At 40.7% G+C, this 27,425-nt stretch overlaps 1 long non-coding RNA gene across 2 annotated transcripts in view; it reads right to left on the reverse strand.

The window, feature by feature from the left end:
• The window catches only part of LOC125129167 (uncharacterized), a 38,382-nt gene extending 13,732 nt beyond the window's left edge, over positions 1–24,650 (reverse strand). Inside the window, exons 1-4 of one of the 2 annotated variants that reach the window (XR_007135427.1) lie at positions 24,400–24,650; positions 14,135–14,210; positions 9,808–9,889; positions 4,735–4,996 (exon numbers count right to left, since the gene is read on the reverse strand). This is a non-coding gene — a long non-coding RNA (uncharacterized LOC125129167). The remainder of the gene's footprint in view (positions 1–4,734; positions 4,997–9,807; positions 9,890–14,134; positions 14,211–24,399) is intronic. The other variant, XR_007135428.1, reaches the window with a different exon arrangement.
• Between the last annotated feature and the right edge of the window lie 2,775 nt (positions 24,651–27,425).

Raw genomic sequence — 27,425 nt, forward strand, 5'->3', positions numbered from 1 at the left:
GACAGGGAACCACTTCTTATCACTGTAATTGGTCAACTTGAGGAATTTTCAGATTTTGAAAAGACCTGTGAATTACTGTTTTCCTCTAGACTCTCAAGGCACAAAAACACTCAGACAAAAAATGACACTACATTTTTTTCTTGACTGCACCTGCAGCATGCAGAAGTTATGGGGTCAGGGATGAAACATGTGCCACAACAGTGACAACACTTAATATTTAACCTACTGAACTACTAGGGAACTCCATGACAATACTTTTTTAGTCTTTTTCTGTCAAGCTTATATAAATCACCTTTCCACTTTCATTTAGTTTAGTGCTTTAGTGATAAAAGGGTTTTGAGGCCAAAATACCAGTTTCTCTGGTTATCTTGATTTAAAAGCAGCTGAGGAAGCTCCCTTTGTGGCTCAGTGGTTAACAAACCTGACTAGGATCCATGAGGATGTGGGTTCGATCCCTGGCCTCACTCAGTAGGTTAAGGATCCGGCATTGCCATGAGATGAGGTGTAGGTCACAGATGCAGCTCGGATCCTGCATTGCTTTGGCTGTGGCGTAGGCCAGCATCTGCAGCTCCAATTGGATCCCTAGCCTGGGAACCTCTACATGCCACAAGTACGGCCCTAAAAATAAAATAAAATAAAAGCATCTGAGAACACACAAATGGCAAAATTTTCTAGTGAATCTTAAAATGGGCCAGTGTTTTAATCTTGGAAATCTTCAAGTTTAATATGAGCTAAATCAGTGTTACTCGAAACACAATCTGCAGCCAGCCCTGGCCCATGGACAGTTTGTTACAGATCTATGAAAAGCACAAAAATTGAGTATAAATGTTTATAAACATTTATAGTAATTCAACAATGTAGCTTTATTTGAATCTTATAATAGCAAACTTAAGATTGATGTTTTATACCCTTGTGTTTTTGTTTCATTTTTATACTTATCCATTTTCAGCATACCTTGTAAAAGAATCAGTCCATGATAGACTGAAAATAAACAAACCAGCACTTTACCGCAAATAGTTTGAGATGTTGAGCACAAGTCTATGCCCTCTCTTGTCTCCCCACCAATTTGCCTATGAAGAATGATAATACATAATAAATATAAATCTGTCCACCTACATTTTCCATAAAATATAACTTTATGCTCTGTGTCAGTTTTGCATTTCTGTGTAACAAATTTCTACAAGCTTAGCAGTTTAAAACAATGCCCATTTATTGTCTACAGTTCTAGGTCAGAAGGCTGGTGTAGTGTGGCCGTGTTCTTTAACTAGGGTACTCCATGGCCAAGATCATGGTGTTGGCTGGACTGAGTTCTTGGCTACAGGCTAAAGGGAAAAGTCTATTCAGAAGTTCATTCTTGTTAGTAGAATTCAACGCTTTGCAATAGCAGGACCAAGGTCCCTGTTTCCTTGCTGGCTGTCAGCCAGAGCCTCCTTTTAGCTCTGAGGCTCTCTCTATAGTTTTTTTTGCCACTTGGCCTCCTTCATCTTTAAGCTAGTAACAATGCATAGAATCCTTCTGATTCAAATCTCAGACTTCCTCTTTTGCGACCTAAGCCATGAGGTTAGGTCGAGCCCGTATGGATAATCTCCCTACAACTATGCCTTGTAATATAACCTAATCACAGAGTAAAATCTATCATATTCTAATACCCAGGTAATACATGGCCATGTCCTCCACAGGAGGTTGAGGAGGAGAGAATCTTTGAGGCTGTCTTAGAATTCTGCCTACTACATGCTGTACTGAATTTCATATCTGAATTTGGCACGTTTCCTTTGAACTCTGGCCAATAAAGGCTCTTGACTATTAAATAACATTCTTTACATAAATCTATCCCCTGTTTGGAGGAGGTCTTTCTTTGCATAAAATCAGTTAAAATTGTTTCATTTCAATGACCCAAGTGATATTCACTAAATACCTCCTCTGTAAAAAAAAAGAAAAAACAGCAACTGCACCTGTGTACTATATATTACAATATTTTTAATTTCAATGCCTCCGATTTCACAGAGAGTGAGTAAAATAAAATTACTTTTTTAAAAGTTCATTTTTGTAAAGTTTATTCTTTTTAAAAAAACACTTCCCATTAAGAGTTATTTCAAAGGAATGCCCGTGGTTTCTGCTAACTTATAGATCCATCCTTTTATAATATAAACCAGGGACTGTGTGATAGAGCATACCTGTTAGAAATATAAACAGATATATTATAAATAACTTCAGCAATGCTTTTCTCTCCTGTGAATACAATTTATATCACTTGAAAGCTGGAATCAAAGGAAGCCTCTTTTTTTAGAGGTATTTAGAGCTAGGAGATTAGCAAGCAATAGCGACACCAGCTAATTAAATCAAATATCATCCATGGTCTCTGTTAGCACTTTAGGGTTCAAGATGAAACAAGATGGAAAACGTGTATGATCCCTTGATAAGTATAACTTGCAACAAGTTGGCAAACTGGTGGGAATCAAAAGCCAAAAATAGCAGTTTTGCTGTGTAATTTTTTTTGCAATGACTTTATAGCTCCACATCCCAGCTTGCATTACTCATTTTGTGAAATAAAGAGAAAACTCTATTTTTTTTTAAAAAAAAAACTTACTTCAAATAAATTACTCCACCAACTGACCAGTTTAAGGAAACTATTCCATGGGCTGATGGCATTCAAAGTTCTATACAATAGAGAAGAGAATCAAATTCTTGGACACTGATAAAAATCCAGCCAAATATAAAGTAATATTTGAAGTCAATGTAAGTCAAGCTCTGCTTAGTGTTGAGGCTGTTTTTAAGATGAAAACGTCTAAACCAGTACCTTGTTTCTGAATTGGTGTTTAATTTAATTAACATTTTCATTGTTTTTCCATGTTGCTATTTCTATGTTAAATTCATCTTAAGCAATGCAATCAAGGGACTTCAAGAACCACAGTTCTCAAATATAAAATAAGAGCTGACTGCAGAACACTGTGATTCTTAAAGACCATGCTTCACTATGTAGAAAGATAGGTGTGTGGAGACAAAGTGAGAAAGTTTTCATTGGATAAGTTCAGATTCTTGATCTTTGCCCGGTGTCTGGATCATAAAGTATGCTCCAAGAATCAAAAGATCGGGTCATTTCTGTGCTTACTGACTCCTAATTCTAAATATGTTTTGTCTTCCCACGCATCTGCAGGTGGATGTCCCTAGAAATTTGGAGGAGCCAAACACTGGCCAATACCCAAGAGTTATGAACGTATCCGTTCTGATATCCTTCTATTCACCTTTAAAAAGAGTATTGCGGAGTTCCCGTATGGTGCAGTGGTTAACGAATCCGACTAGGAACTATGAGGTTGCGGGTTCGGTCCCTGCCCTTGCTCAGTGGGTTAACGATCCGGCGTTGCCGTGAGCTGTGGTGTAGGTTGCAGACGCGGCTCGGATCCTGCGTTGCTGTGGCTCTGGCGTAGGCCAGGGGCTACAGTTCCGATTCAACCCCTAGCCTGGGAACCTCCATATGCTGCAGCCCAAAGAAATAGCAAAAAGACAAAAAAAAAAAAAAAGCAAGACGGGTCAAGCTAAGACTAAGACAAAGGTGGGTAAAGAGAGTCCTGGCAGAAGAGCAGATCCAAACAAGTGCGTGGCTGTGGGTCCTCCAGGAAGAAAGGTGGGACTTTCTAAGGGGGAAAACATCAGCCCCAGGGCAGTTTGAGCTTTCCATTAGTGGCTCATTTACCTGAAAGAGACTGAGAAAACTTTCAAAAAAAAAAGAGTATTGCACCTATTTCAATATTTCAATATGTGTGGGTGGGAGTTTCCCCACCATCAATGAGCAATGCTCCAACACTAGCTGAGTGTCCTACAACTCAGTTGAATTCTGACGCTGTTTACCTGAAAGTAGCATCAGATTTCACAGGTTAAGGGCAGGGTCCTAAAAAACTGCCCCCTGCATCAGATGTCATCCACAGGTTGTTACCTGTGCTTCTACCCAACTGGCTACATATTTGAGGTTCCCATGAACCCCTCCTTGGACTCCAGAGACCCGTCACAAGTCCAGATTTTACTTGTAATTCTGTCAGACTGACTATAAATCAGAGGTTCCCATGACCTCTTCCTTGGGTTCAATTAACTTGCTAGAGTGGCTCACAGAACTCTGGAAACCCATTTACTTACTAGATTACCAATTTATTACAAAGGATATTAAAGGATATGAATCAATAGAGAGATGAAGTGATGCATAGGGTGAGGTCCTGGGGTGGAGTTTAGAATCCGGCACAGTGACACGTGGGAGCATTCTGGTTCCCCAGCCTGGAAGTTCTTCAAACATTTTGGGTTAGTATGGAGGCTTCATTACATAGGCATTGTTGATTAAATCTTTGGCCACTGGTGAATGATTCAAACTTTAGCCCCTTTCTCCCCACCCTAGAAGTCAGGGAAGGGGGTGGAACTGAAAGTTCTAACTCTCTATCCATGGTTGGTTCCCCTGATGACAAGCCTCCATCTTTAGGTGCTTTCTGGGAGTCATCTCATTAACATAAACCCCATTGTAGTGGAAAGGGGACATTTATTTTACCTTTATGGTTCTGAAGCAACTTTAGGAATTGAAGACAAGAGATCAAATATTATAATGAGATGTTCCCATTGCCAAGTCACACTATTACCACACTGTTAGTAAAGAAGGTGTACCCCACCCTAAATGGTATGAGATGGATGAACACCCAACAATCCCTGACATTGGACAAATGAGATCAACAGCATTTATTAGTCACATATACTCACCGCCTGCGGGAGGAAGACACTGCATGCCAGGCAGGGCCACACAGGAGCTGCACTTGGGAATAGACTAAACAACCTGCAGCAGACAGGCTTTGTAGCATCAAGAGGGTGAGGTGCCCCTGGTTTCCGCAGCCTGTTTGAATAATTTTGCCATCTTGCAAGGAGGTGAATCCTGCTAGGTTGAAGATGGAGTGGAGTGCAACTGATATGGCTGATAGAAGAACTCACTAGGTGATGAGTCTTTTCCACTGGGTGGGGGACATATCTGGGGAAAGCAGAAGAATTCACCATGAGGCCTCTGGGGACTTGTCAGTTTTAAATATGTCGAGACGGCACTTTATTGTCTTACAATAAAAGTCGAGTGATGAAACTGTTTGAACAAATCAAGACTCCAACCAACCCTATCAGGACAAGGAGCACACCCTTGCCACTGCAAATTTTCCATGCAAATGATAATAATAACAAGATCAGTAATTTCACAACCTTATCTTAAAGTTCTAGGAGGTAAGAAATTTCTTAACATGGCTCTGCCTAGCTGCTTTATCACCCCTTCTGGTGACTACTGATCATGATTCTCATTGTGATGTTTATTCACATATCTGTCTTCCTCACTTTCCCTTGCATGAATAATCCCATTTTTTGCCCATGGGTAAGAGCAGGCTAGTCCAGGAGGTGACCTGGTACGTGTTCAAACTGCTCCCTGCTCACTTCCCTCTTGGCACAGAAACTGTTGTTTCTATGATGGACTGTTTCTGTTTTTTTCCCAGAAAAGTACTATTGAAGTTTTATTTACATGAAGTGATTCATTTCCACTTTTTTGTCCCCCCACCCCGGTAGCTTAGAAATTGCCAAAAAACCCAAAGTACCTCATGCTGATGCTGAATCATCTTTAGGTGTTCTTGGAGTACGACCCTGAGTTCATGAATGTGCCTATCACAGGATAACTGGCCCTGCACCTCAGCAGACCCTAAATGATGCTGCCTTCTCTATGCCTGTCCATCACCACCATGGAAAGATGCAGAGTATGTGTGAGAGGTGGGGAGAAGGGAATAAGAGGGAAAGGGAGAGAAGGAGAGGGAGAAAGAGAGAGAGAAAATTTTGCAAGAATCAAGTAGATTCCAGGAAGCAGTGCCATTAATAACATGTGTCACTCTTGATGACATTAGGAGCCAAATTCTAGACTTCGCAGCCAGCCACCAGGGGAAGTTTTTACCGGTACAGTCACTACATAAACTCCCATTTGGTCTTTTTGGTACCCCCTGCCCTGCAGGCATCCTGTAAATTTTCTTGACTTTATTTCACAAGATTTCTGAACTTGCACGTCCTCCCTGTGCATTAAGTGCCAGCAAGACTGAGGTCACAGCAACACCCACTGTTGGAGTTTGGGGGAAGGTAAAGGGAAGCAGCTGTTCTGTTCTTGGTTCCTGCAAATCACCTGCTGTCTCAGAGCGTAAAAGCCACTCCAGAAGAATTCAGCCTCCTTGCTTTTGCGCTACCCTCATTCATTCAGCCATTCATTTATGTATTCAAAACCTACTTATGGAGCACCAACTATAGGCCAGGAATTCCTACGGCACTGCTTTTATCCTGTCTGGATCTGCTAAGGCAAAGAGGACAAGAGGACTGGAGGAAACACACGTGCACTAAATCCATCCCACCCTCCTTCTCCAATTCAAGTACTGAAGAAAATGGGACATAAATTTGAGAATATAGGTTAAGTAGAAGTACTTTTTAGAGTGAAAAGTTTTCTGTAGGGTACTATCTCTTTAGTCAACACTAGGTCAAATGATTCTGAGTTGGAATATTAATCTGAAAATTGAGAAGTCAATTTTGTCATCTTACTTTGATCAAATAGTAGCCTTTACCCCTGTGAATGTTATCTTTTAACATATGTAAGTATTTGTTATGGTTTTTCTAAAAACTCTTCCTCTAAGGTGGCCATTGATTTTTCGAGGTACTAGATCAGATTCTAATTTCTAGCAGATTATTCTTCAAATCTTATAAAGGAAAATGATTTGATCCTAAAAAAGGTTAAGGGGAAATTGTTCCTAAAACACTGAAAAATAAATAGGTACTAATTGCAATCCTATATGAAGAAAATATAACTGTCCCCATTAGTTTGAAAGAAAATTGAGAATTATTTTCTTTTTCTGAGCAGTATGTTTATGAATGTCCATTTCCATGGTTGGTCTAATCACATAGCCTGTTGAAAAATCCTCAGTCGTTTTCACATGCTAACCTCAGAAATTAACATTACAATTAGCAAACTCCTGAATTTTTTGAGAAAAAGCAGTCAGTAAGAGAGCCTGGGAATTACATTATAAAGCTAAAAGTAGGATATTTATTATTTATTTATTTATTTATTTACAGTCTTTGCCTTTTTAGGGCCGCTTCCCGTGGCATATGGAGGTTCCCAGGCTAGGGGTCTAATCAGAGCTGTAGCCGCCAGCCTACGCCAGAGCCACAGCAACGAGGAATCTGAGCCGCGACTGCAACCTACACCACAGCTCACGGCAACGCTGGATCCCTAACCCACTGAGCAAGGCCAGGGATCGAACCCACAACCTCATGGTTCCTAGTCGGATTCATTAACCACTGCGCCACGACGGAAACTCTGGATATTTACTTTTTTTTTTTTTTTAATTTTTAAAAGCATTCTTGAAAGCCAATTAGGAAGTTCCTTGTTGATATAATCATGTATTTAATACACCACATATTTCAGATGACCCTGGGATCAATAAGAAAGACAGTATGTCTTAGCATCTCAATTTTCAATGGAGTGAGGTCATGAAGTTACAAGAACCTAATGTAAATAAAAACATATGCACACACACACAGAACATTAGTCTTTTCAAACCTTTAAAAGAATTCTGTGTGTGTGTGCGTGTGTGTATGTTCACAAACAGAGAGCATGGGCTCCTAAGTAAGAAGATTAAACTATTGTTCAAGTTAAGGAAACAGGAACAAAGTTTACATCCATTGTTAGGATCAGAACCACAATGGAGAAAACCATAGGGAAAGAAAAAAGTCCTCCCCATCATTTGAAGATGGTCTTTTGTTCTATTTGATAGCCTGGGAAATGAACGCTGATTTCCCTAGCCTCCAAATAAGACCCCTGGTGCCAACACCTGGACACTGGCAGAGAACACAGCCAAGCTGCCTGGATTTCCGACTTGTAAAACTGTAAGAAAATCAGAGTTTTGTTTGAAACTGCTGCGATTGTAATAATTTGACACATGGCAATTAAGTAAAGGAGGTAATCAAACTCTGATTTTCTGCTTCTAAACAAAATTCCAAATGGAACAACAAGACCAATCATGCCTCCCACTTGCCCTATCTCACTCTTAACATTCCTGGTCGCAGCTTTCACTCTTAACATTCCTGGTCGAAGCTTTACTTCCTTTGAGCCATTCCCTACTTGCCACGCCCATCACATAGGATGTATGGTACTGTTTCCCAGGCTCCTTTCCCCGTGTATCTCCAGCCTGACATTGATCCTTGGAGCCACCTCATATGAAGCCTATCCCAGCACAACATTGGACTCCAGACCCTCAGAGCTCTGCTAAACTCCCTCTCAGCTTGCCCCAACAGCAGGACCATTATAAGTTCTAACACAGTTCAACTATCTTTCCTCATGACAGAAAGATGTCCTCCAGAAGGGGGAAAAAAAAAGATGGATATAGAAAACATTGCAGATTTTTTTTTTTGTCTTTTATGGCTACACCCATGGCATATATAAGTTCCTAGGCTAGGGGTCGAATCGGAACTGCAGCTGCCAGCCTATGCCACGGCCACAGCCGTGTCTCACGGCAGCACTGGATCCCTAACCCACTGAGCGAAGCCAGGCATCACACCTGCATCCTCATGAATACTAGTTGGATTTGTTACCACTGAGCCACAATGGGAACTCCCAAGAAAACATTGCAGAATTAAAGTAGCCAGGTTCGTAACTGACAAGATAAAGAAATTAGTAGTAAGGAGCCTGGGAGGTATGAAGAATAACAAGGTCACCATCAGACTTTGGAAACTTAGAGCTCATCTTTTGGAATGAGATTGATTTTAGCATGCTAACTAAATCCTCTGAGGAACATCCAAGCTGGCCACATGCGCCCTTGGGACTGTAAGCTCCTTGAGACCAAGGACACTATCTGTCTTATTCACCCTGGTAGTTCCAGAGTCTTTCATCATGGTGAATGCATTTTAATGAGCAAATTAATAGAGATATAAATTATCCATTTAACAATCACAAATACTCAATGGTGGTTTGAAGGGAAAGGTGTTAGAGGCTACCATGAAGAGTCTTAATATTTAAGAAATAAATAATAATATTTAAGAAAAAATTAATATTTAAGAAAAAAAATCTTACAGGAAGCCTAGAGGAGATAAAAGCCAAACACAAGTTAAATCTTAAATCATATTATAAACTGATTATTAGTTTGGGAGGGGTGTGAATGTGGCTGTAGATTTTTAAAGGTCATCTTCTGAGACACATACGAAAATAATGGTGGATAGAATTATTGTGGGTGGAATGTCTTAATTTTTATTTAATATACTCCCCAAAATGTATGAAGAAAGGGGGGGTGAGAATAATGAAGCAGAAAATTGGACGGTTATAAAACTGGGTGATACGTGCATGAAAATTCAATAGAAGATTCCCTTGTGTGCTTGAAATGAAAGGAAAGGAAGGAAGAAAGAGACAAAAGAAAGAAAGAAGGGAAGGAAGGGAGGAAAGAAGGAAGGGAGGGAGGGGGAGGGAGGGAAGGAAGGAAGGAAATATGGGAGGGAGGGAGGAAGCCCACTCGGGAAACACATGCAGGGTTGCAACAAGTTGCCAACTATTTTTCACTGCATTGTTCACTGCACCCTCTTAGTCTACTCTAAATCCAGTTCGTTGGATGTAGGAATCTACATCTGTTTCTAAGCCTTTGGAGTTTTCATTCTTCTACACATCAAATGTTTACTACCTGGTGACCTTGTGTGGGACTCTATGCTAGGGTTGGGTTGATATAAGTAACAGATAAACATGTTGTGTAGGAAACCAACAAAGATGTTATTTTTGCCATAAAATATACTTACTCTGCAATTCACCATGGAACAGCCTCAGTGAAGAGCTGTAAAGTTCCTGGGCACAGTGCTTCCTTCTCCATTTTCCAATGTCCTGAAAATAAAAATCCACTACTATTACTCTATTGTGTCACTACTTAAAGCAGGACCTCTGATCAATTTGACTCTATTGGAGGAGGGCAGGTTTGGAAGAAGAGATTGCATGCTTCAGAGAGGGAGCTGGAGCAGGGGCAATGCCCACCCAGTCAGAAAAGGTACCAGACAGCCCCAAGCAGCCCCCTGACCTAGTCCTATAACAACAATCCCAACAGAGAAGTTAATCTCCTTAATGGAAAACAGATATGTTTCTTACTTATACCTATTACAGTTCTGCTCTTAAACATTTCCTGCCCGCTAAGTACCCTGCTCAGCTAAAAGCAGGAAAAGGCGAGGAGATCCTTGATGTCTCCAAGTGCAGAGAGGATGGAGCACAGCAGACACGATTACCTGGATAATGCCTTTTTTCCCTACGCCTCCCTTCCCACTCAGGCATGCAAGACAAGGAAAGGAGCTGAGGGTAGGAAAATGGGGTGAGTTGACAAAGAATACTTCCTTCTTTGTTTTTGATTAATTCTGTTTCTCTGGTGGCACAGGACTGTGACACAAAAGGGATGAATTCTACAGGGTTTATTAAATTTCAGTACCATGTTTGGAGGAGACAGGCAGCATTTCAGACATGTGCACAGACTCCTCTTTTCCGTCTAACAGAGGAGAAAAATGACACAACGCAAGGCCAAGGGCTCAGAAAAAATGATCTAGAAAGTATAATTTAGTAACCACCTGGCCCTAGCATCTTGAGAGCAAATTGCAGTGTGATGTTTCAAAAGGATTCAGGGCTTTAGACAAATCTAAGACTCAAGACTGAATATTGGCTTTGCCAATTACTAGTGTGGGAAAGCCTATTAATTTCCTGGACCCTTAGCTTCCTGACTTTCAAGTCAGGCTAGTGAGCTGATAACACAGTCTGGGGTGGTTATGACGGTTAAATGGGGAATTCATTTGCATCAGTGTTATTCATTTGAATGAAGTAGATATGAATTCCTCAGACCAAAGCTCAAGTGTGGGAAAATTAAGTTTACCCTTTTCTACAGTTGAATTTACTCAGTATCTTAAGCCACCACTTCTTCTAGTGACAGAAATGAAATCTAGTCCATTCCACGTAACACAGGTTGATTCAAAGTATTATCAGAGTGCTTAGACACTGTCACAGCTGACGGTGTGAGTCTGAACCTTCTTTTGAGTGAGGCAGGGGGTCAGTGATGCCACAGTAAATGGAAGCAGGAACCATCCCCCTCCAGGTCAAAGCCAAAGATAGGTCTGCTCCAGGCAGCTGGAGAGTGAGCACATGGCTGATGCTGGCTAGACCCACTCGGGGCATCAAATCAGCAGTGAATAGGACGTGAGGAATGCTAGGGAATTTGTTCTGGCAACAGCGGCAGCAAGGGCATCAAAGTCCTATTCTGGGAGTAGCAGAGGTTGACAGCAGTGATGTCTTGTGTCCATTTCTGACAGGGGTGATGCAGTGGTGGTGCCACCCACGTCTTACCAGAAACTTCCTGCATTGTGGTTTTGGCGGGAAGTAGCTTCATCCTTTTGTCTGAGCCCACTGATTCTGAGAACTCTCTGGTATCCTTTCTATAAATTCCTTTTCTGCTTAAATGAACCAGAATTGTTTCTTTGTTTCTAACCAGGGAGTCTGACAATTCACTTAAGTATTTCTCCTGGAAACTCCCTGAGAGGGTGGTGGGGCGAGGCACCCAAGCTCCAGAGGGCTTTACAAGGCAGTAGCTCATCCATTGGGGATTCCTGGACACTGGTCATGATAAGCTCCACAGAGGCATCTGTGGAGACATCCACCATTCTATCTAGTCCTTATTCATCATTGTCTCTCCATACCAGCCACACCCAAGATGTTCCTGTTCCCATTTGGCCGCTGGTCTTATGGTTCACACCACATTCACAATGGGCATCTCCAGCCTGCAAGTCTTCCAGCCTCAGTCTCAGATGCAGGACAGTGCCAGTCCCACAGAGAGAATCTGCTGCCCCTGCCCCACATGAGAGCATAAGGAGGATCTGAGGTGTGTCTTCCTTGGGGCTTCTTTTGCCTAATCCATAGTGGCACAAGGGACTGTGGGATCCTGGCAAGAAGTGGAACATAGCACTCCTCAAAATTCGGATCCCCAAATTTCTGGGACTTCTATGGCCATTCCCCGAGATTCAATCCAGCATAGGAGAGGGGCAGGTTGCAAGGCCAGGTTCTTGAGGACAGTCACCAGATCCTAGTGTTTTCCAACCCTCCTCAACCCCCAGATTTGAGGGTTAAACCCTTTTCAGAGAGCAGCTGACAGAGCAGCCCAGGTATATCACATATTCGGCTACTGTTATTCAATATTTATAGCTCAGACCAGGACCTTGGCATATGTATCACTGTTTATTTTAAAAATGGATAAGCAATGAGATCCTCCTGCTGTATGGCACTGGGAACTATATCTAGTCACTTATGATGGAGCATGATAATGTGAGAAAAAAAAGAATGTATACATGTATGTGTGACTGAGTCACCTTGCTGTAAAGTAGAAAATTGACAGAACACTGTAAACCAGCTATAAAGGAAAAAATAAAAATCATTATAAAATTTTAAAAATGTATGTAATGCAGAACAGCAGCTTTTATCTCATGTTTACCAGTTCCGAAGATATTACTTTTAAATACTCTAGTCATTTCTTTTACAATAAGATTATATTGCTGTCTATTGATTTATCTATTACCCTTCTGTTATGAAATATGTGTATTTAGCTCTATTATATTTCCCTCTTCTTCTGTCCCCTCTGCCATTTAAAAATGTTATGAAAACACATAAAAGACAAAAATACAGCCCTGAAAGGTAGGACAGTGATTTGACTGCCAAGCAGTCTATTGCTAGAATCTGGAGGAAATAGTTCTCTCCTTACAAAGATGAACTAAGAATTACAGTTGATAAAATCTGAATGTAAAATATCAAAAAAATATTAAAAGAGGATTAATATTAAACAAATACACTCATAAAATTACACAAACTTAAGAGGAGGGAAAGGAGGTTGTGGGGTGATGACAGGAGGAAAAACATGTCAAAATATTCATTTGACACAGAAAAGAATCAAAATCCACATGCTTTTTACTCTGTTTAACAGAAAATACACTTTTGAATAACTTAAGGATAATCATAAACAGAATTATATGGAGATTATTCTTTCCTGAAGGATTAGAGAAAAGCAAAAAGAAATACCAGAAAATAAAGAAGGGCGGTTGACCTGAATACATAAAGACAACATAAGAAAAGGCCTATTTTTACCTATTTTTAAATGTCCTAGAGTTTTTTTCCCCCATCTCTGTTGAGGTATAATTAACAAATAAAAACTGTATCTTTTTAGGTTATACGACATGATTTTTAAGGTGTGCAATGTGGTGATTTAACTTATGTCTACATTGTGAAATTGTTACAACCAAGTTAATTAAAACCTCCATCACCTCCTCACCTGGTAATTGTGTGTGTGTGTGTGTGTGTGTGTGTGTGTGTGTGTGTGTGTGTGTGTGTGGTGAGAACACTTATGATCTACTCTCTTAGTAAAATTCAAGTATAGAATGCAGTATTATTAACTATGGTCACCACGATATACATTAGTTCTCCACAACTTATTCACTTTACAACTGAAAGTTTGTACTCTTTGATCAACATTTCCCCATTTCCCCCAGGCCCCAGCCCCCGGTAACTACCATTCTCTTCTCTGCTTCTAAGAGTTTTGCATTTTTAGATTTCACGTATACCTAAAATCACTCAGTATTTGTCTTTCAGTGTCTGGTTAATGTTATTTAGCATAACATCTACCAGGTTCATCCTTGTTTTTCCAAATGGCAATAGTTCTTTCTTCCTATGGCTAAATATTTCATTATGTATATATGCCACATTTTCTTTACCCATTCATCCATCCACAGGGACTTAGGTTGCTTCAATATCTCAGCTCTTGTGAATAATGCTTCAGTGAACACGGGAGTGCAGATAACCTCTTCTAAATCCTGATTTCATTTCCTTTGGTTATATACCCAGAAGTGGGATTGCTAGACCATACAGATTGTATAGAGGTTCTGTTTTTAATTTTTGAGGATCCTCCCTCCTGTTTTCTGGAGTGGCTATAACAATTTACCTTCCCACCAAGTGCCCAAGAGCTCCCTTTTCCTCACACCCTTGCTAACACTTGTTCTCTGTTGTCTTTTTGATATTGGAAACAAGCTTATTTTAAAATCCAGATTCCGGATATCCCACCTGTGTAGTTGTACAACCCACAACTTTGGGGTTGTGGATGCGGTCTCTGAATATCTCTGTAACTCAGTGTTCCCAACTGTAAAATGAAAATAAAATGCCTACTTCATATGATTATCGCAAGACTGAAGGAGATTGGATGAACTTGGACAGCCTCCTATTGCATGGTGGCAATATGTTTTCACATGCAAAGTAGCACAGTGCAGGATTCAAAAGCAATTTTAAAAGATCTTTCTTTGCATCTCTTAAAGAACATAAAAGAAATTCAATTCATAGCTTAAAGCATGACTTCTCAAAATTAGTTTCCTCATAGCCCACAGCTTCTCGAGATTCCCCATTCAAGCTCCCCATGAGTACTACAGCTCACCAAACTCTCCTCATACTCTGGTCCTCCCCTGCTCTTGTTCTCATTGTCTTTCCACTCTTCCTCCTGAACCATTCAGTCTTGTCTCTCCCTACCCCCTTCCTGACGCTGTATTTAAAAATCACAAGACCATGGCCACAAATTCAGATCTCTTCTTACAGGAGAGAGGACGAGAGGAGTTGCAAAGACTCAGGCAGAGATGAGAGGAGAAGGAAGTAAAATTGGAATTATGCTTTAATAAATTGTGTCCCCATCACATATGTAAAGTGCCTTACACATAATAAATACCTGATACATACTATTTCCTTTCTCAGTGACTCCCAACATTTCATGCATGCTTAGTCTTTGTTTTTGATATATCTTCCATAAATAAAAATAATTATTTAATCTTTGAACACTAAATTTCTCAACACTCTCTTCCCAACTACACCAAATTAGCAATTTGAAAATGGGCACTGCTTCACAGGAGAGGGACTGCTGTTTTAAAGCAAAACTATGATTCAGATAAAATTAGAAACCTATATTACATTATGAATAATCACCTCCTAAAGTCTCTATTCTCTGCTTGACTTTTTTTTCATTGCATTTTCTTAAAGCAAGGCACACCTGCACCCCATGCCATCCCCAAGGGGCTGAGAGTGAAACCAGACTCTGTAAAAGACCCCCTTGGTGGCTCCAACTTTTTTAAAAGTAAGGGTTTTTTCTCCTGACATTTTAGAAGTGTTATTAAAACTCACTGGATTCTTGGGATTTGGAGAGGGAAGAAAAGAAACAACTGAAACCTTGATTTTCCTCTCCTGGATATCATGTTTGTTTTGACATGTGGGTGTGGTGTGCTTTTCTGGCAGTGACTGTGCAAATTCAACCCTGGGTGTCTACAGGACACAACACAGCCATGTCTACGTTGCTTGGACAAGGAGTATTGCTTTTCTGTCTGCAGGTCGTTCACACACAGCTGCTGGGCTCAGGTGTCATAGCACCACATTGCTCTGTTCTTTCATTAAGATCTTAAGCTACACACTTATGTGTCTGATAACAAAAAGCAGGGAGGGGGACTGGCTACGAATTTAATGTCGTCATAGATGGAGATGGGCTTTGGGGTTGTAGATGTATAGGAAAGGTACAGGTTGCAAGTTTCTGGCCCTTCAGACATGACACCACAGTCTTTTGCTTGACATATATCTAATTGACTGTCAGGATGTCATCATTTCTGCTCTGTCTTTTTTTCCTTCTGCAGTTCTTCCTGCCTCCTATTTCAGTGGGAGTTCTTCTCAGATGTCTTTCAAAGTTTGAGGTTGCATCTCCCTCGTGTATCTTGGCATTTATAGACAGAATGATATATGTGTTTTGTTGCAGAATTTCTTCTGCTGAAATGAGTTTTAATATTTTCTTTGCCTCACTCTCATTGTTCCCTTCTTCTGGTCATGGATTATTCTGCTTCAGCCACACAGTGAACTATGTGGGGTTCACGCATTCATCACCTATTTCATGTCTCCAAATCTTTGCATGTGCTGCTCCCTCTGCTTAGAATTCCTTTTCCTTGGACCCACAGACATAGAAAACAAACCTATGATTACCAAAAAGGAAAGGGGGAGGGATAAATTAGGAGTTTGGGAGTAACAAATACACACTACTATTTATAAAACAGACAACCAACAAGGACCTGCTGTATAGCACAGGGAACTCTACTCAATATTCTGTAATAACTTACAATGGAAAAGAATCTGAAAAAATAGTATATGTGATTTTATACATGTACATATAAACATATAAATACATATATATAACTGAATCACTTTGCTGTACACCTGAAACTAACACAACATTGTAAATCAACTGTACTTCAATTTTAAAAAAGTTTTAATGATTCCTTTCCTTCACTTTATTTAGCTACCACCAGTGCTTATCCCTCAAAACTCAACTTGTGTCACCTCTTCCCAGAAATTTTCCCTGATTCTCCCCTGTGCTCCCATAGCAGCCTATAAATACTACATAAAACCAGTATTTGCTGAGCACTTATTAAGAGTTAAGCACTGGGTTAAGCACGTGACTTCTATTCATTTATTTAATCCTCATGACAATCTTTCGTCAAAAGAACTGTTGCTTATAGAGTTCCCATTGTGGTGCAGTGGTAACAAACCCAACTGGTATCCCTGAGGACTCAGGTTCAATCCCCGGCCTCGCTCAGTGGGTTAAGGATCCAGCGTTGCCATGCGCTGCGGTGTAGATCACAGATGGGGCGCAGATCCTACCTTGCTGTGGCAGTGACATAGGCCAGCAGCTACAGCTCCAACTGAACCCCCAGCCTGGGAACTTCCATATACCATGGTTCAGCCATAAAAAGACAAAACAAACAAATAAACAAATAAAACCACTGTGGCTTAAAATCCATTTACAGACAAGAAGAGACATAAAAACATTAAGGAACTTTCCCTTGGCCAGGCTGGTGATGAGGTCTGAATTCAAAATTCAGTTCTGCCTGACATCAAAGCCAGTCCTCTTTAGCACTAAATTATTCTACATTTTCTAATAATTAAAGCATATCTGCTGATATGCTTTAATTATGGGAATGTTTTTCTCTCCTCCATTAATTTGAACGTTCCTTGGGATCAGTGCTAAAATATTACTCTAGCGTAAACTAGGCAAGTGCCTGGCTTAGATCAAGTGCTTAACACAAGCTGTTGGATAAATGAGAGTGGGGTCTCTGTTCCGCCACTTCCCATGTTCAGCTTACATCAGAGTACCTCTTTTCTCAGGGATATTGAAACCTGGCTTCCCCAGGTCAAACCATACCATATGCTAGTAAGGAAAAGCAGAAGGAATCCAAGACAACTGGTACATTGGCAGCTCTGAGTAGAGTGAACAAGAAAAACAATGTGTAAGTGCCCATGAATGCCAAGCTCCAGGGATGAATTAGTTTGTGCAGCTGGGAGTCAGCTACAGCCAGCTCACCAATTTCACACAGGAAGCAATCATCGATAGGGGAACAAGGACCAAGGACCAAGGACCAAGGGCAGGAGAAAGATACCCTGTGAAAACAAAAACTGATGGAAAGAAATCCAAGTAAGTAAATTGAGGACAAGATGGTACACGATGAAATGCAGTGTCTACTTCAAGAGTAATATTACAGGACACCAGGATGTATCAGCATTTGCAGGAATCCAAATCACCTACAGTTAGGACTCAGCAGTGACTCCCAGAGAATCAGAGATTCAGGGTTTGCTTACAGAAATTTACCAAGGAGAGGAAGGATCTACATGAGTGCAAACAACTATGTGAAGATGCTTCTAGGCAGTTGGGATCCTGAGCTCACTTAATTAAAGAATGAATGAAAGTGAATAAAAGAAAGTGTGTGGCATAATTAAACAGATAGGATGACGTATTAACAGTCGCACGGAGAGTAACAGACTAGGGATCTGCAAGAGAAAAAATATGGCTGTGAGTGAGATCTGTGATAAGGACAGAAGACAGTTAAGTATTTTCCAGGAACTTTGAATATAGGAATAAAAGGGGGTTATGTGTTGCATGCATAGCTGGAGAAGTCATACAAATGTAACATACCGGGAAGAAGAGTCGTGTAGTTAGCTACGATTGAAAAGTGACAGCAGAATGGGTTTCAGATGAGACAAAAGGGAGCAAATAGATGAATGTGCATTTCAAGTTTGTTTTTTTTTATCTTTTGTCTTTTTGTTGTTGTTGTTGTTGCTATTTCTTGGGCCGCTCCCGCGGCATATGGAAGTTCCCAGGCTAGGGGTCGAATCAGAGCTGTAGCCACCGGCCTACGCCAGAGCCACAGCAATGCGGGATCCGAGCTGCGTCTGCAACCTACACCACAGCTCACGGCAACGCCGGATCATTAACCCACTGAGCAAGGGCAGGGACCGAACCCGCAACCTCATGGTTCCTAGTCGGATTCGTTAACCACTGCGCCACGACGGGAACTCCCTCAAGTTTTGATATTGAGAAGAAAATACAAAATCATTGGGAATAAATAACACAGAGAAAGAAAGCTACTTCTTTTGTATATCAAAACTGTGGAGATCAAAATCCTGGCTTCAAAAGAAGGAATTTTATTAAAAAAAAGAAAAGATAAGAGGGAAGGAAAGTTTTGGGAAATGAATAAAAGGGGGGGAGATAAAAATGATTCAAAAAAAAAGCAGCCCACTGCAGGAAACCTAAATTCCAAATCTATAGGGAGAGAGTAGTGATACGGAACTTGAGACACCAAAGGGTAAAAGGAAGGGGGCCACTCACTCAAAGGGAGCCCCCAAATTAAATAAAACTTGAAAAGCACAAATATGGAGAAAATGCGCCATCGAGTTGGACATGGGGTTTATTTTATTTATTTATGGCCACATTGGTGGCATATGGAAGTTCCTGGGCCAGGGACTGAATCTGAGCCACAGCTGCGGTATGCTGGATCCATGCACAAGGCTGGGGATAGAACCCACACCTCTGCAGTGACCTGAACCACTGCAGTCAGCTTCTTAACCCATTGTGCCATAGTAGGAACTCGAGACATGGAGTTTAAACAGTGCACAGATATAGAATCCAAGAAGGGTTCTCTGCATATGGACTGGTCTAGGGAATACAGGTCATAGTGGTCAATGAAAGTTTGAAAATTATGGCACTTCTGGTCAAATTATGGCTTTGAATTGAAAAGCGCTAGTGTGTCAAATATTATCACCCCAAAAGGAATGAGAAAGAGGTCGATTATGGGGGAAAATTATACTTATCCTAATGACCAGTGGTCCTCCACTGCAGTATGTTAGAATCCTATGGGAACTGTTTAAACCATACCAGCCTCTAGACCTCGGCTCCAGATATTCCAAATTAATTTGTTTTGGGTGAGGTCCTAGCATCAGTATTTTTAAAAAGCCTCCTCAGGGGAGTCCACTGTGGGGTCAAGGTTAAAACCACTGCTACCCTCTCATGAGTCACTTGGTGGTAAGAAGGAATTGCATAGGTGTTAGCTAGGAAATAGGAAAGGTGACTGTTTGAAATGTAAAATTTAGGATCAATCTGTAAGAGAAGTCTAATGGAGCAGTGCTTATTTATATAAAGCTATGTACCATGGAGAATAACCCATCCAAAAGAATCAATAGAGGACATACGTATATGTAAATAAAAATAAAGCTGAAATTTAAAGTTGAAAACTAGATGAAATAAAAACACTGAGAAATTTGTCAGGAATACTTAAAAAGCCAGAAAATCTTCTTAGAATATGAGGATATTTACAATAAAATGAGAGGAATAAGCAAAGAGATGGAAGACTAGGATCTTAGAGAAAGTATCTATGTCTTTGTCTCCCCAGTAGCTAGAGTAGGGCCTGGCATGAATTTGGAATTAAGAAATTTTGCTGAATAAAAGAAATCTGGATCAGAGTAAGCATCAGAAAATTAGGTAGGAAATCCAGGAGGCGGTAAAATGAATAATGAAAGGCAATGAACTGGCAGTCTGTGCTGGGCTCCACCCACCAGAGTGCTGCCATGTGAGAGGACCAATCAATACATCTCCGTGGCTTATTGTTGGACCAATTGGACTCAAAGCTCATCTAGCCCAGAAAGTCTATGCCATCTCATAGCTTTACAAAATAAGCCCTCAAATAGAAGGAAGTCAGACTTTAAAAAGCAAAATGGAGCATGCCAGATGCATGTAATAGAATTCACAGATAGAAAAACTGAAGGTGAAGACATGAAAGCCAAAACACTAAAAACAGGAGTAAATAGAAAGGGTTTAGAGGTGCACTAACATGTAAGCTTCCTGAGGGCAGGAGCTTTGTCTGTCTTGCTTCTCACTGTAGCCGCAATACCCAGAACAATGTTTATCTCGTAGTGGGTGTTGACTTGACTAGAAAGATGGGGTATGCATGATTTGTATATAGATCCAAACAGGGCCCTGGTCTGGAAAGTGTCATGGGAAAGATGATCAAAAGAAAAAGATGTCCAGTAAGTGCAAAGTATTCACAAGTCATCAACACCACGTATCTGTATGATTGATGCCATCAACTTATCTTGGTCATACCACTAAGTGCAGTACATGTACCAGGATATGGTCCACATGAAACACTGGCTTGAAGCAAAATGTGGTGACATGGAATTAATTCAGATAGTGAAAGGACTTTAAAGCAGTACAGTACCTGCCAAGTTACTTTTTTCCTCTTTAGCCAAAAGCATGTGCTTTTCCACAGTAGAAGGCCAAAAGTCCTCGCTCATGAATCCATTTTTGTATTGCAGGACCATTCCTGAGGGAACACCTCAATTATAGTAAAAACCTTCCCTAAATAACTCCAATGGCTTCAAGGTTTAGCCCCAATTTTTTTCCAGTAAAGCAGGTCCTCTAATTTATAACTCACAGCTTTCCAAAGAGTAGGAATTTTAACAAGGAGTCTACATTTACCTATCTTAAGTTCAAAGACTATATGGACTTCATTAAGCTCCCCTGTCTCCTTTCATCACCCACAAATCATGGGCTTGGATACAATAACAAGGTAAACCAAAACAGAGGTCCACATGCATTGTCAGAGGAGGCTAGCCAATAAGTTGGGCCAAGTTTTCCAGGGTTCAGTATGGCATTCCTTTCATCCATCAGCCAACACACTTGCCTTGAACACCTGGGTCGGGCACTGTACTAGGGCTGGAGGCTAGAAAGATTAATAAGTCAAAGTGTCTCTCTAGAGGACTTTATGGTCCGGGGGAAAGATAGGTCTACATTTAAACAGGAAGGGGAAAAAAAGGAAACATATTTGTTACATATCTGCTGGAAGCCAGCTTCCGTGCTATAATGCATTATCATTTCTCCTTTCTTTAGTCCTATAGTCTCTTTTATAGATAAGAAAACTGAGGTTCAAAAAGAGTGTTTACTCACCCAAAGTCTCAAACCTGAGTGTAGCATAATAAGATGGGCACCCAGAATTTTTCTTCTTGAAAAATCTATTCTCTTGGTCCTCTACCATATTTAAATGCAATTTTCAAAAAGTTAAAACAACAGTGATGATAAAAGCTCTCCTAATAGTAGTTTGAACAAAGGGCTATAGGAGCACAAAGGGCACAGTGGAACTGTGACTCGGAGAAGAAGGGGGTCAGGGAAGGCATCACCGAGGATGTGACATTTGCACTGGGCCATGTTAAACAGCTGGAATCAGTCCTGCTGGATTACTAATGTGTTGATTTTTTGACTACACCTCTTGGGCACTTACCAGAGCCACAAAGTGAAGGAAGCAATAATTCTTCTCTGGTCACCAAATCTGCTGAAATGGAGTCACCTGCTATTTCTACACCCACCGGTTTCATACAGAGAGTCTCTCAAATAAGGTTACAGTTAGAGGATGTTAGCTTAGGGAGTAGCAGGTGTGCAGATGGAGAGGGATGCAGGCCATGTCTGATGGGAAGGGAGCACCATGGTGTTTTTGAGCCCCTCTTGTTTGCAGACTGGGACTAAAGGTACCCAGGTTAGATCAATGGAAGCAAACAGCTCCAAAGAGGATCGGCAAAAATGTTCAGTACAATTTTTGTCTGAGAGTTATTTTAAAAAGAAAGATTTCAAGCATGAATATTTTTTAAAAGAAGAGTTTCTATTTACCTATTGATGATAAATCAACAGGGTTGCAAGGCAGCCAAATGGGTCTTTGAATGTGCTGCCTCATTTTTCCCATTAAGTGCAAGGAGTGTCTTATGGAAAAAATAAGACATTAAACTTCAGTGAAGCAGAATCTGGAAAAATGTGTGATCCACTGAACAAAAGACACTGGTTTGGATATTAATGGAAAGAACCTTAGAGTAAATTATGGAAAGTTTAGTGACTATGTACTCTGAAAATGAAGGAAAATAATGGAATGCCCACAAAAAGCACATAGAGTCACCAAGTGGAGGGAGAAAGGAAAAATGTGGAAAAGGATTTTAAAGCACTATGATATTTCTCTAAGAGCAGAAGGTATACAAAGATAATAGCTGGATAACTACAGGACAAGTGAAAAAGGGAATGACTGAACTGTTCTCAGGTGATCTTCTTGTTTCCAAAGTCCTTTTTATACACAATTCCTCCCACTGTGACCACTGATCACCCTAAAATTCAGATATGATTATATCACTCTTCTGCTTCGATGACTCCAATGATCTAGTGTCAAAAAAAGTCCAAATTCCTTTGTGTGCCACGCAAGATCTACCCCTCTTTCTATCCAGTTTTGTCTCTCCTCTTTCCCAACGCCTACTTGATTCTCTAGTTGGGCTGAACCACCTGAAGATACCCTCCGATCAACCTTTGAAAGGCTAAATGTGCTATTTTTCCCACCTAGAATGCTTCACCACTACCTTCTTTTTTCTCCTGACTCCCATTTCTTCATTCTTTCATGTTGGGCAGGGCAATGGAACAGATGTTGCCCTGAGAGCAGTGATGGAGATGGTCTTGACTCTCATGGGCTCCATGGGTCTAGCTTGGTTATTATCACTTCCTTCAGTGAAGGATCCAAGGCTAGATTGAATGCTCCTCTTACACCAAAGCTCCATGAATAAATGATTAAATTAGTCATTGTTAGTTATTTAATAGTTAATATGTCAATAAATAGTTTAATGAATAACTAATTAAATAGTGAATCAAGGTCATAAAAGACCTTAGAAGATACCATTTCCTGCAGTATAATTTTCCCAACAGTATTTGCCCCTCTTCAGTTCAACAAACATTTATTGGGCATCTACCACCAGATATCTTCTAGGTACAGGCACCTGAAGATAATTAGGGCAGTCTCTGACCTTAAGGAGTTTTCAGCCCAGGAAGGGAAATACATATTAATTTTAATATAATTTTAGGAGTTCCCATTATGTCTCAGCAGCTAGTAAATCTGACTAGCATCCATGAGGATGCAGGTTTGATCCCTGGCCTGGATCAGTGGGTTAAGGATCTGGCATTGCCATGAGCTGTGGTGTAGGTCTACAACTCGGATTAGACCCCTAGCCTGGGAACCACCATATGCCACAAGTGCAGCCCTAAAAAGACAAAAAGACCAAAATAATAATAATAATAATTTTAAAACATATAAATGCATTACTGATTCCAGTGTCAGAGGCTGTTCCAAATGTTTTGTCTGAACAAACCTTTCTATCCTGACAAGAACTCTGATCTAGAGGACAGTTTTTAATCATCATCCCTATTTTATAGTGAGAAGACTGAGATTAAGTCATTTGCCCAAGGTCAAACTCGAACCAAGCCAATCTTGTTCCCCAGTTTATCAGGTTCCCTCATCTTAATAGGGCAAGGTAAGCGCTATAGCGGGGTTACATATAAAATGCTCTCTCAAAACACAAACAAGAACTGAGCCCAGAATTGAAATTCACGCAGTTTCTTGGAGGAGCTGAGTCTTTTCTTGTGCTAAACTCGGGATCAATACAATGAATCACTGCCTTAGCCAGATGAATGAGCAGACCCACTTATCCCAAATCAGAGAGGTGAGAATAAAGAAACCAGGGTGGCAGTCAGATGATTCACACGGGTGTGACAAACTCTTTGTTAAATATTAATATCTTTACACCATTTGGAAATATTGCACCTCCAAATCCACAAGTGCCACCCTTGTCATCCTGGCCTTCCTGGCTGCAATGCCGGTTCTGTAAGAATTAAGCTTCCAAATAGGTGTGATTGGGCTGCTAGTCTTGATATCCTATTCTAGCAACCTAATTCTCTATGCCAAAACCACACCCCTGTAGGGTTGTAATAACTAGAGGTTTGTAATAAATCTTGATATCAGCTAGGCTACATCCTACTTCGTTTTTCTTTAGGAATGCCTCAACTATTCATGGCCCTTTGTTTTCCTGTTTCTTTTTTTAAAATGTTTCTCAACGCACTTTATTTGTTTTAGATATCTATTGCTACAAAACAAATTATTCCCTTAATGGCTAGAAACAAGACATACTTATTATCTCAGTTTTTGTGGGCCAGGAATCCAGGAGTGGTTTAGCTGGGACATCCGGTTCAGGGTCTCTCACAAGACTGCCCTAAAGCCATGGGCAAGAGCTGGATAGTCATCTCAGGCATTTTGGGAGGGGTCACCTTCAGGTTCCCTCATGTGGCTGTTGGCAGGCCTCAAAAGATCCATTTCCAAGTTCAGTCACCCCCAGCTCTCCATAAGGTTGCTTGAAGACCCAGAAGCTGTCTTCCTCCTTAGTGAGCAAGAGAGTGAGAGAGAGAGCACTCAGACAGAAGCCAGAGTAGTGACACCCCATCAGGTCTTCCATATTGTATTCATTAGAAAAGAGTTGTTGGAGTTTCCATCGTGGCCCAGCAGTAATGAACCTGACTAGTATCCATGAAGACACGGGTTCCATCCCTGGCCTCTCTCAGTGGGTTAAGGATCCAGCATTGCTATGAGCTGTGGTGTAGGTCACAGATGCAGCTTGGATCCTCCATTGCTGTGGCCATGTAGGTTGGCAGCTGTAGCTCCGATTCGACCCCTCGCCTGGGAACCTCCATATGCTGTGGATGTGGCCCTCAAAAGCCAAAAAAAAGTCACAAATTAGACATTATTATTGTCATTGTTATTTTAAGAATTGTTTTATACAGTAAATACTTATCTAGATTTACCTACATGTTCACGCTTTTTTTTTTTTGTCTTTTGTTGTTGTTGTTGCTATTTCTTGGGCCGCTCCCGTGGCATATGGAGGTTCCCAGGCTAGGGGTTGAATCGGAGCTGTAGCCACCAGCCTACGCCAGAGCCACAGCAACGCGGGATCCGAGCCGCGTCTGCAACCTACACCACAGCTCACGGCAACGCTGGATCGTTAACCCACTGAGCAAGGGCAAGGACCGAACCCGCAACCTCATGGTTCCTAGTCGGATTTGTTAACCACTGCGCCACGACGGGAACTCCTCACTCTTTTTCTTTCTCCTATCTTTCTTGCTTCTCAGACCTTCCTTCCCTCTGGGATTATTTTCAATCTTCTTGGAGTACATCCTTCAGTAGTTCCTCTACTGATAGTGATAAACACCATATTTGATGGTAAACAGTTTTTGTTTGCCTGACACTGTCTTCATTTTACACACATTATTTTTGTTTTTTGTTTTTGTTTTTGTTTTTTTGTTTGCTTTTTAAGGCCGCACAGGGCATATGGAGGTTCCCAGGCTACGGGTCCAATTGGAGCTATAGCCGCCAGCCTACACCACAGCCACAGCAATGCCAGAACTGAGCCGCGTCTTCGACCTATACCACAGCTCATGGCCACGGTGGATCTTTAACCCACTGAGCGAGGCCAGGGATCAAACCCACAATTCTCATAGTTCCTAGTCGGATTCATTTCTGCTGAGCCACAAAGGGAACTCCCCATCGTGCTCACATTCTTAAAAGACAGTTGCTAGAGTTCCTGTCCTGGCACAGCGGAAGCGAATCCGACCAGGAACCATGAGGTTGTGAGTTTGACGATCCCCGGCCTTGCTCAATGGATTAAGGATAGCGCATTGAGGTAAGCTGTGGTGTAGGTTGCAGATGCGGCTCAGATCTAGCAATGCTGTGACTCTGGCATAGGCTGGCAGCAATAGCTCCAACTGGATCCCTAGTCTGGGAACCTCCGTATGTCATGGCTATGGCCCTTAAAAAAAAAGGGGGGGGGGATGACAAAAGACAAAAAAAGAAAAAGAAAATACAAAGATAAAAGAATTTACTCACAGCATATGGATGTTCCCCAGCTAGGAGTCAAATCGAGCTACAGCTGCTGGCCTACGCCACAGCTGGATCTGAGATGATTCTGCAACCTACACCACAGCTCACAGCAATGTCGGATCCCTAACCCACTGAGCCAGGCCAGGCATCAAACCCACATCCTCATGTATACTAGACAGGTTCGCTAACTGCTGAGCCACGATGGGAACTCCGTTAGCTCTGTTTCTTTTTCTCATATCTGTTTTGTAATGTTTGAACTGCTGAGTCCTTTATCTGATACTGTTTTATCTGAAGCAATTCTCAGAGGCATGAAGTGGAGAGTTCTTTCAGCCATGTAAGATTTATAGCTGCTTCTCGAATCCACCTTTACACTTATTATTTTCTAATAATTTTGTTTTTAAGATAGAATAAGCAAGTGTCCCTTGTAAATTAAAATTTACCTCTAGTTCACTGTTCACTGAAGGTAGATAGTACATCTTTTTGGTAGGTAGGGTCTTGACTTCACAGGCAGGTCTTTGATCTGACTCCCTACATTATATGGACTAATATTTGTTCCCTGCTCCCTGTGAGGCCATTAAAACGTAATCCCTGGATCACCAGAAACCCACAGGTGCCGAGAGAGCAGTCATAGACTTTTCCCTCAGGATTTATGTTTTTGCTTCATGTTTGACTGCTGGGGATTTCCTTACTCTGTTGCCAGCTCAGCCATGCAATGAAAAGTTTTTCCAAACACTTTATATAGTGTTTAGGATTATTCTGTAATGTAAGGCTTTTCAGAATATCAAGTCTGTAATACTGCCAGAAATGGAAATCTAATTTATTCTTCTTAAATTGTGCTTAAATTAGCATAGTTCCTTTTCAGATGACTAAGTTATTTTCTACTAAAAATTCCTTATAAGAAAAATGTTTCTGTAAAAATAGAAAATTACAAAAACCTCATAGAAAGAGAATATTGCTGAAAATTTTACCACTTCCCAAAGATATTCATGTATTACTATTATGTTGAACCATGTGAAATACTCTTTCAACAGGTCAAAATTATGGTTCAAAGAAATATTTCCTCCCAGTCTTTTTTAATAACTGTATTATACAGTTAAAACAATAGTTTATATAAAATCTTGTATGTTTTTTCTTTGAAGAAACATTTCCCCATTAAACTTCTCACAAATAGCTTGCTTATATAATAATTATATACATAATATTTAGGATAATTGTTTTATTACCCTATTTTCAGACATTTAAATTGTTTCCATGTTTTTATATAACTAGTACTATAGTGAACATCT

This window comes from Phacochoerus africanus, chromosome 6 (genome assembly GCF_016906955.1).
Source record: "Phacochoerus africanus isolate WHEZ1 chromosome 6, ROS_Pafr_v1, whole genome shotgun sequence".
NCBI lineage: Eukaryota > Metazoa > Chordata > Mammalia > Artiodactyla > Suidae > Phacochoerus > Phacochoerus africanus.